This window comes from Cherax quadricarinatus, chromosome 1, assembly GCF_038502225.1.
Source record: "Cherax quadricarinatus isolate ZL_2023a chromosome 1, ASM3850222v1, whole genome shotgun sequence".
NCBI lineage: Eukaryota > Metazoa > Arthropoda > Malacostraca > Decapoda > Parastacidae > Cherax > Cherax quadricarinatus.
Genome location: NC_091292.1, coordinates 100,856,999 through 100,865,828, shown reverse-complemented (window position 1 = coordinate 100,865,828; position 8,830 = coordinate 100,856,999).

The following is an 8,830-nucleotide window of genomic DNA, read 5'->3' as shown; positions in this document are numbered from 1 at the left end:
TAGTTGGTTGGTTAATTAGAATTAAAATTTAACGATATATATATATATATATATATATATATATATATATATATATATATATATATATATATATATATATATATATATATATATATATATATATATATATATATATATATATATATATATATGTCGTGCCGAATAGGCAGAACTTGCGATCTTGGCTTAAATAGCAACGCTCATCTTGCCATATAGGACAAGTGAAAATTTGTATATGAAAAAATTTCGCCAAAAACCATTCTGAACCTAACGAAAAAAATATATTTCACTGTGTTCGTTTAGTATTAAATTATTGTAAACAAATCTAAAATATATTTAGTAGGGTTAGGCTAAAATAAATTGCACTTGTTATAATAAGGTTAGGTAAGTTTTCTAAGTTCCTTTTGGTGCAAAATTATAAATTTTTACATGAACATTAATAAAAAAAATATGTCTTTAAACGTATAAGAGAAAATTTTAGAAAGGACTTAATTTTAAATGAGTTCTTGCTAATTGACCAGTTTTACATATTCGGCACGACATATATATATATGTGTATATATATATATATATATATATATATATATATATATATATATATATATATATATATATATATATATATATATATATATATATATATATATATATATATATATATATATATATATATATATATATATATATATATATATATATATATATATATATATATATATATATATATATATATATATATGAGCTGGCCGTCCCATCCCTGGCTGGAACCTTCTTACCTCCCGTTCCGAAGGCTCTGTAAGATTCCATACGAGTTTTGCGCTTCCCCATACATAATATAGTTGCATTCAGGAGGTAAAGAGAATCTGGGGAGTGTTAGATAATCATGTTTGATCCAAGGATAGGGATGGCAGACATTATTCCTGGTATCAAGAGGCCTTCACTTTCACGGACACACCTCCCTCCAGGGTAGAGTGCCTTGTAGGCTAGTGCCACAAGTGCCTCGTAGAGTGTCTCGTAGACCAGTGCCACGAGTGCCTTGTAGACCAGTGTCACGTGTCCCTCGTAGACCAGTGCCACGAGTGCCTCGTAGAGTGCATTGTAGATCAGTGCCACGAGTGCCTCGTAGACCAGTGTCACGAGTGCCTTGTAGACCAGTGCCACAAGTGCCTCGTAGACTAGTGCCACAAGTGCCTCGTAGACTAGTGCCACGAGTGCCTCGTAGAGTACATTGTAGATCAGCGCCATGAATGCCTCGTAGACTAGTGCCACGAGTGCCTCGTAGACCAGTGCCAGGACTGCCTCGTAGACCAGTGCCAAGAAGGCCTCGTAGATCAGTGCCAAGAGCGCTTCGTAGACGAGTGCCCCTGGAACCTCAAGAGTGGAGGCACTCAAAGTATCTCCGAGTTATATTCAACTTTGATTTAAAACATATATATAAAGTAGCCTTGGGACCTGAGTCTCACTGACAGACGGAGGATCGAACCTCAACCACTAATGAGTTTTAATACAAATTTAAGTGTAAAACAGAAGAGTTATAGCACAAGAAGTCACTAATTAATTATATACAAATACATTTAATTGAATGATTTATATACAGATGTTTTTTGGTGTATAATTTATATACTGATGTTTAGTGGTATATGGTTTATATACTGATGTTTTAGTTTCTGTGAATTAAAACAATAAATACTGTTGAACTTCAAAGGTTTTTTCCTCTCCTTATTAAAACTGTCTTATGAATCAGATCACACTGACTGTGGTAGTAACCCAGGTACTGACTGTGGTAGTAACCCAGACACTGACTGTGGTAGTAACCCAGGCACTGACTGTGGTAGTAACCCAGGTACTGACTGTGGTAGTAACCCAGGTACTGACTGTGGTAGTAACCTAGGTACTGACTGTGGTAGTAACCCAGGTACTGACTGTGGTAGTAACCCAGGTACTGACTGTGGTAGTAACCCAGGCACTGACTGTGGTAGTAACCCAGGTACTGACTGTGGTAGTAACCCAGGTACTGACTGTGGTAGTAACCCAGGTACTGACTGTGGTAGTAACCCAGGTACTGACTGTGGTAGTAACCCAGGCACTGACTGTGGTAGTAACCCAGGCACTGACTGTGGTAGTAACCCAGGTACTGACTGTGGTAGTAACCCAGGCACTGACTGTGGTAGTAACCCAGGCACTGACTGTGGTAGTAACCCAGGTACTGACTGTGGTAGCAACCCAGGTACTGACTGTGGTAGTAACCCACGTACTGACTGTGGTAGTAACCTAGGTACTGACTGTGGTAGTAACTCAGGTACTGATTGTGGTAGTAACCCAGGTACTGACTGTGGTAGCAACCCAGGCACTGACTGTGGTAGTAACCCAGGTACTGACCGTGGTAGTAACCCAGGTACTGACTGTGGTAGTAACCCAGGTACTGACTGTGGTAGTAACCCAGGCACTGACTGTGGTAGTAACCCAGGCACTGACTGTGGTAGTAACCCAGGTACTGACTGTGGTAGTAACCCAGGTACTGACTGTGGTAGTAACCCAGGTACTGACTGTGGTAGTAACCCAGGTACTGACTGTGGTAGTAACCCAGGTACTGACTGTGGTAGTAACCCAGGTACTGACTGTGGTAGTAACCCAGGCACTGACTGTGGTAGTAACCCAGGCACTGACTGTGGTAGTAACCCAGGTACTGACTGTGGTAGTAACCCAGGCACTGACTGTGGTAGTAACCCAGGCACTGACTGTGGTAGTAACCCAGGCACTGACTGTGGTAGTAACCCAGGTACTGACTGTGGTAGTAACCCAGGTACTGACTGTGGTAGTAACCCAGGCACTGACTGTGGTAGTAACCCAGGCACTGACTGTGGTAGTAACCCAGGTACTGACTGTGGTAGTAACCCAGGTACTGACTGTGGTAGTAACCCAGGCACTGACTGTGGTAGTAACCCAGGTACTGACTGTGGTAGTAACCCAGGTACTGACTGTGGTAGTAACCCAGGCACTGACTGTGGTAGTAACCCAGGTACTGACTGTGGTAGTAACCCAGGCACTGACTGTGGTAGTAACCCAGGTACTGACTGTGGTAGTAACCCAGGCACTGACTGTGGTAGTAACCCAGGCACTACTGACTGACTGGGTAGTAACCCAGGGTAGTAACCCAGGTACTGACTGACTGTGGTAGTAACCCAGGCACTGACTGTGGTAATAACCCAGGCACTGACTGTGGTAGTAACCCAGGTACTGACTGTGGTAGTAACCCAGGCACTGACTGTGGTAGTAACCCAGGTACTGAATGTGGTAGTAACCCAGATACTGAATGTGGTAGTGTGGTAGTAACCCACGTACTGACTGTGGTAGTAACCCAGGTACTGACTGTGGTAGCAACCCAGGCACTGACTGTGGTAGTAACCCAGGTACTGACTGTGGTAGTAACCCAGGTACTGACTGTGGTAGTAACCCAGGTACTGACTGTGGTAGTAACCCAGGTACTGACTGTGGTAGTAACCCAGGTACTGACTGTGGTAGTAACCCAGGTACTGACTGTGGTAGTAACCCAGGTACTGAATGTGGTAGTAACCCAGGCACTGACTGTGGTAGTAACCCAGGCACTGACTGTGGTAGTAACCCAGGCACTGACTGTGGTAGTAACCCAGGCACTGACTGTGGTAGTAACCCAGGTACTGACTGTGGTAGTAACCCAGGTACTGACTGTGGTAGTAACCCAGGTGGTAGTAACACTGACTGTGGTAGTAACCCAGGTACTGACTGGTAGTAACCCAGGTACTGACTGTGGTAGTACCCAGGAACTGACTGTGGTAGTAACCCAGGTACTGACTGTGGTAGTAACCCAGGTACTGACTGTGGTAGTAACCCAGGCACTGACTGTGGTAGTAACCCAGGTACTGACTGTGGTAGTAACCCAGGCACTGACTGTGGTAGTAACCCAGGTACTGAATGTGGTAGTAACCCAGATACTGAATGTGGTAGTAACCCAGGTTTGACTGGTAGTAACCCAGGTACTGAATGTGGTAGTAACCCAGGTACTGAATGTGGTAGTAACCCAGGTACTGACTGTGGTAGTAACCCAGGTACTGACTGTGGTAGTAACCCAGGTACTGACTGTGGTAGTAACCCAGGTACTGAATGTGGTAGTAACCCAGGTACTGAATGTGGTAGTAACCCAGGTACTGACTGTGGTAGTAACCCAGGTACTGAATGTGGTAGTAACCCAGGTACTGAATGTGGTAGTAACCCAGGTACTGAATGTGGTAGTAACACAGGTACTGGCTGTGGTAGTAACCCAGGTACTGACTGTGGTAGTAACCCAGGTACTGACTGTCGTAGTTACGCAGGTACTAACTGTGGTAGTAACCCAGGTACTGACTGTGGTAGTAACCCAGGTACTGACTGTCGTAGTTACACAGGTTCTGACTGTGGTAGTAACCCAGGTACTGACTGTAGTAGTAACCCAGGTACTGACTGTCGTAGTTACACAGATACGGACTGTGGTAGTAACCCAGGAACTGACTGTCGTAGTTACACAGGTACTGACTGTGCTAGTAACCCAGGTACAGACTGTGGTAGTAACCCAGGTACTGACTGTCGTAGGTTAGTAACCCAGGTACTGACTGTGGTAGTAACCTAGGGTAGCTGACTGACTGTCGTAGTTACACAGTTACTGACTGTGGTAGTAACCAGGTACTGACTGTGCTAGTAACCCAGGTACTGACTGTCGTAGTACACAGTACTGACAGTAACCCAGGCACTGACTGTAGTAGTAACCCAGGTACTGACTGCAGTAGTAACCCAGGTACTGACTGGCGTAATTACACAGATACGGACTGTGGTAGTAACCCAGGAACTGACTGTCGTAGTTACACAGGTACTGACTGTGCTAGTAACCCAGGCACTGACTGTGGTAGTAACCCAGGTACTGACTGTCGTAGTTAAACAGGTACTGACTGTGGTAGTAACCCAGGCACTGACTGTCGTAGTTACACAGGTACTGACTGTGGTAGTAACCCAGGTACTGACTGTCCTAGTAACCCAGGAGCTGACTGTGGTAGTAACCCAGGCACTCACTGTGGTAGTAACCCAGGTACTGACTGTGGTAGAAACCCAGGCACTGACTGTGCTAGTAACCCAGGCACTGACTGTGGTAGTAACCCAGGTACTGACTGTGGTAGAAACCCAGGCACTGACTGTGCTAGTAACCCAGGCACTGACTGTGGTAGTAACCCAGGTACTGACTGTAGGGTAGTGTGGTAGTACCCAGGTACTGACTGTGGTAGTAGTAACCCAGGGTAGTAACTGACTGTGGTAGTGACTGTGGTAGTAACCCAGGCACTGACTGTGGTAGTAACCCAGGTACTGACTGTGGTAGTAACCCAGGCACTGACTGTGGTAGTAACCCAGGTACTGACTGACTGTCGTAGTATCCCAGGTAACTGCCAGGAACCCACTGACTGTGGAAGTAACCAAGGCACTGACTGTGGTATTAACCCAGGTACTGACTGTGGTAGTAACACAGGCACTGACTGTGGTAGTAACCCAGGTAATGACTGTGGCAGTAACTCAGGTACTGACTGTGGTAGTAACCCAGGCACTGACTGTGGTAGTAACCCAGGCACTGACTGTGGTAGTAACCCAAGTACTGACTGTGGTAGTAACCCAGGCACTGACTGTGGTAGTAACCCAGGCACTGACTGTGGTAGTAACCCAAGTACTGACTGTGGTAGTAACCCAGGCACTGACTGTGGTAGTAACCCAGGCACTGACTGTGGTAGTAACCCAATTACTGATTGTGGTAGTAACCCAGAAACTGATTGTGCTAGTAACCCAGACACGGACTTTGGTAGTAACCCAGGCACTGACTGTGGTAGTAACCCAGGTACTGACTGTGGGAGTAACCTAAGTATTGACTGTCGTAGTTACACAGGTACTGACTGTGGTAGTAGCCCAGGTACTGACTGTCCTAGTAACCCAGGCACTGACTGTGGTAGTAACTCAGGCACTGACTGTGGTAGTAACCCAGGCACTGACTCTGGTAGTAACCCAGGTACTGACTCTGGTAGTAACCCCGGCACTGACTGTGCTAGTAACCCAGGTACTGACTGTGATAGTAACCCAGGTACTGACTGTGGTAGTAACCCAGGCACTGACTGTGGTAGTAACCCAGGTACTGACTGTGGTAGTAACCCAGGCACTGACTGTGGTAGTAACCCAGGTACTGACTGTGGTAGTAACCTAGGTACTGACTGTCGTAGTTACACAGGTACTGACTGTGGTAGTAGCCCAGGTACTGACTGTAGTAGTAACCCAGGTACTGACTGTCGTAGTTACACAGGTACTGACTGTGGTAGTAACCCAGGCACTGACTGTGGTAGTAACCCAGGTACTGATTGTGGTAGTAACCCAGGCACTGACTGTGGTAGTAACCAAGGTACTGACTGTCGTAGTTACACAGGTACTGGCTGTGGTAGTAACCCAGGTACTGACTGTGGTAGTAACCCAGGTACTGACTGTCGTAGTTACGCAGGTACTAACTGTGGTAGTAACCCAGGTACTGACTGTGGTAGTAACCCAGGAACAGACTGTGGTAGTAACCCAGGTACTGACTGTCGTAGTTACACAGGTACTGACTGTGGTAGTAACCTAGGTACTGACTGTCGTAGTTACACAGGTACTGACTGTGGTAGTAACCTAGGTACTGACTGTCGTAGTTACACAGGTACTGACTGTGGTAGTAACCTAGGTACTGACTGTCGAAGTTACACAGGTACTGACTGTGGTAGTAACCTAGGTACTGACTGTCGTAGTTACACAGGTGCTGACTGTGGTAGTAACCCAGGCACTGACTGTCGTAGTTACACAGGTACTGACTGTGGTAGCAACCTAAGTACTGACTGTCGTAGTTACACAGTTACTGACTGTGGTAGTAACCAAGGTACTGACTCTGCTAGTAACCCAGATACTGACTGTCGTAGTTACACAGGTACTGACTCTGGTAGTAATCCAGGCACTGACTGTCGTAGTTACACAGGTACTGACTGTGGTAGTAACCCAGGTACTGACTGTGCTAGTAACCCAGGCACTGACTGTCGTAGTTACACAGGTACTGACTGTGGTAGTAACCCAGGCACTGACTGTCGTAGTTACACAGGTACTGACTGTGGTAGTAACCCAGGTACTGACTGTGCTAGTAACCCAGGCACTGACTGTGGTAGTAACCCAGGCACTGACTGTCGTAGTTACACATTTAATGACTGTGGTAGTAACCCAGGTACTGACTGTGCTAGTAACCCAGGAACTGACTGTGATAGTAACCGAGGCACTGACTGTGGTAGTAACCCATGTACTGACTGTGGTAGTAACCCAGCCACTGACTGTGGTAGTAACCTAGGCAATGACTGTGGTAGTAACCCTGGCACTGACTGTGGTAGTAACCCAGGCACCGAATGTCGTAGTTACACACGTACTGACTCTGGTAGCAACCCAGGTACTGACTGTGCTAGTAACCCAGGCACTGACTGTGGTAGTAACCCAGGCACTGACTGTGCTAGTAACCCAGGCACTGACTGTGGTAGTAACCCAGGTACTGACTGGGGTAGTAACCCAGGCACTGACTGTGGTAGTAACCCAGGTACTGACTGGGGTAGTAACCCAGGCACTGACTGTGGTAGTAACCCAGGCACTCACTGTGGTAGTAACCCAGGTACTGACTGTGGAAGCAACCCAGGCACTGACTGTGGTAGTAACCCAGGTACTGATTGTGGTAGTAACCCAGGCACTGACTGTGGTAGTAACCCACCCAGGTACTGATTGTGGTAGTAACCCAGGCACTGACTGTGGTAGTAACCCAGGTACTGACTGTGCTAGTAACCCAGGCACTGACTGTCGTAGTAACCCAGGTACTGACTGCGCTAGGAACCCAGGCACTGACTGTGGAAGTAACCAAGGCACTGACTGTGGTATTAACCCAGGTACTGACTGTGGTAGTAACACAGGCACTGACTGTAGTAGTAACCCAGGTACTGACTGTGGCAGTAACTCAGGTACTGACTGTGGTAGTAACCCAGGCACTGACTGTGGTAGTAACCCAGGCACTGACTGTGGTAGTAACAAAAGTACTGACTGTGGTAGTAACCCAGGAACTGACTGTGGTAGTAACCCAGGCACTGACTCTGGTAGTAACCCAACTACTGACTGTGGTAGTAACCCAAGCACTGACTGTGGTAGTAACCCAGGCACTGACTGTGGTAGTAACCCAAGTACTGATTGTGGTAGTAACCCAGGAATTGATTGTGCTAGTAACCCAGACACGGACTTTGGTAGTAATCCAGGCACTGACTGTGGTGGTAATCCAGGTACTGATTGTGGTAGTAACCCAGGCACTGACTGTCGTAGTAACCCTGGTACTGACTGTGCTAGTAATCCAGGCACTGAATGTGGTAGTAACCTAGGTACTGACTGTGGTAGTAACCCAGGCACTGAGTGCGCTAGTAAACCAGGTACTGACTGTAGTAGTAACCCAAGAACTGACTGTGCTAATAACCCAGGCACTGACTGTGGTAGTAACCCAGGCACTGACTGTGGTAGTAACCCAGGTACTGACTGTGGTAGTAACCCAGGCACTGACTGTGGTAGTAACACAAGCACTGACTGTGGTAGTAACCTAGGTACTGACTGTGGTAGTAACTCAGGCACTGACTGGGGTAGTAAAACAGGCACTGATTGTGGTAGTAACCCAGGCACTGACTGTGGTAGAAACGCAGGCGCTCACTGTGGCAGTAACCGACGCACTGACTGTGGTAGTAACCTAGGTACTGACTGT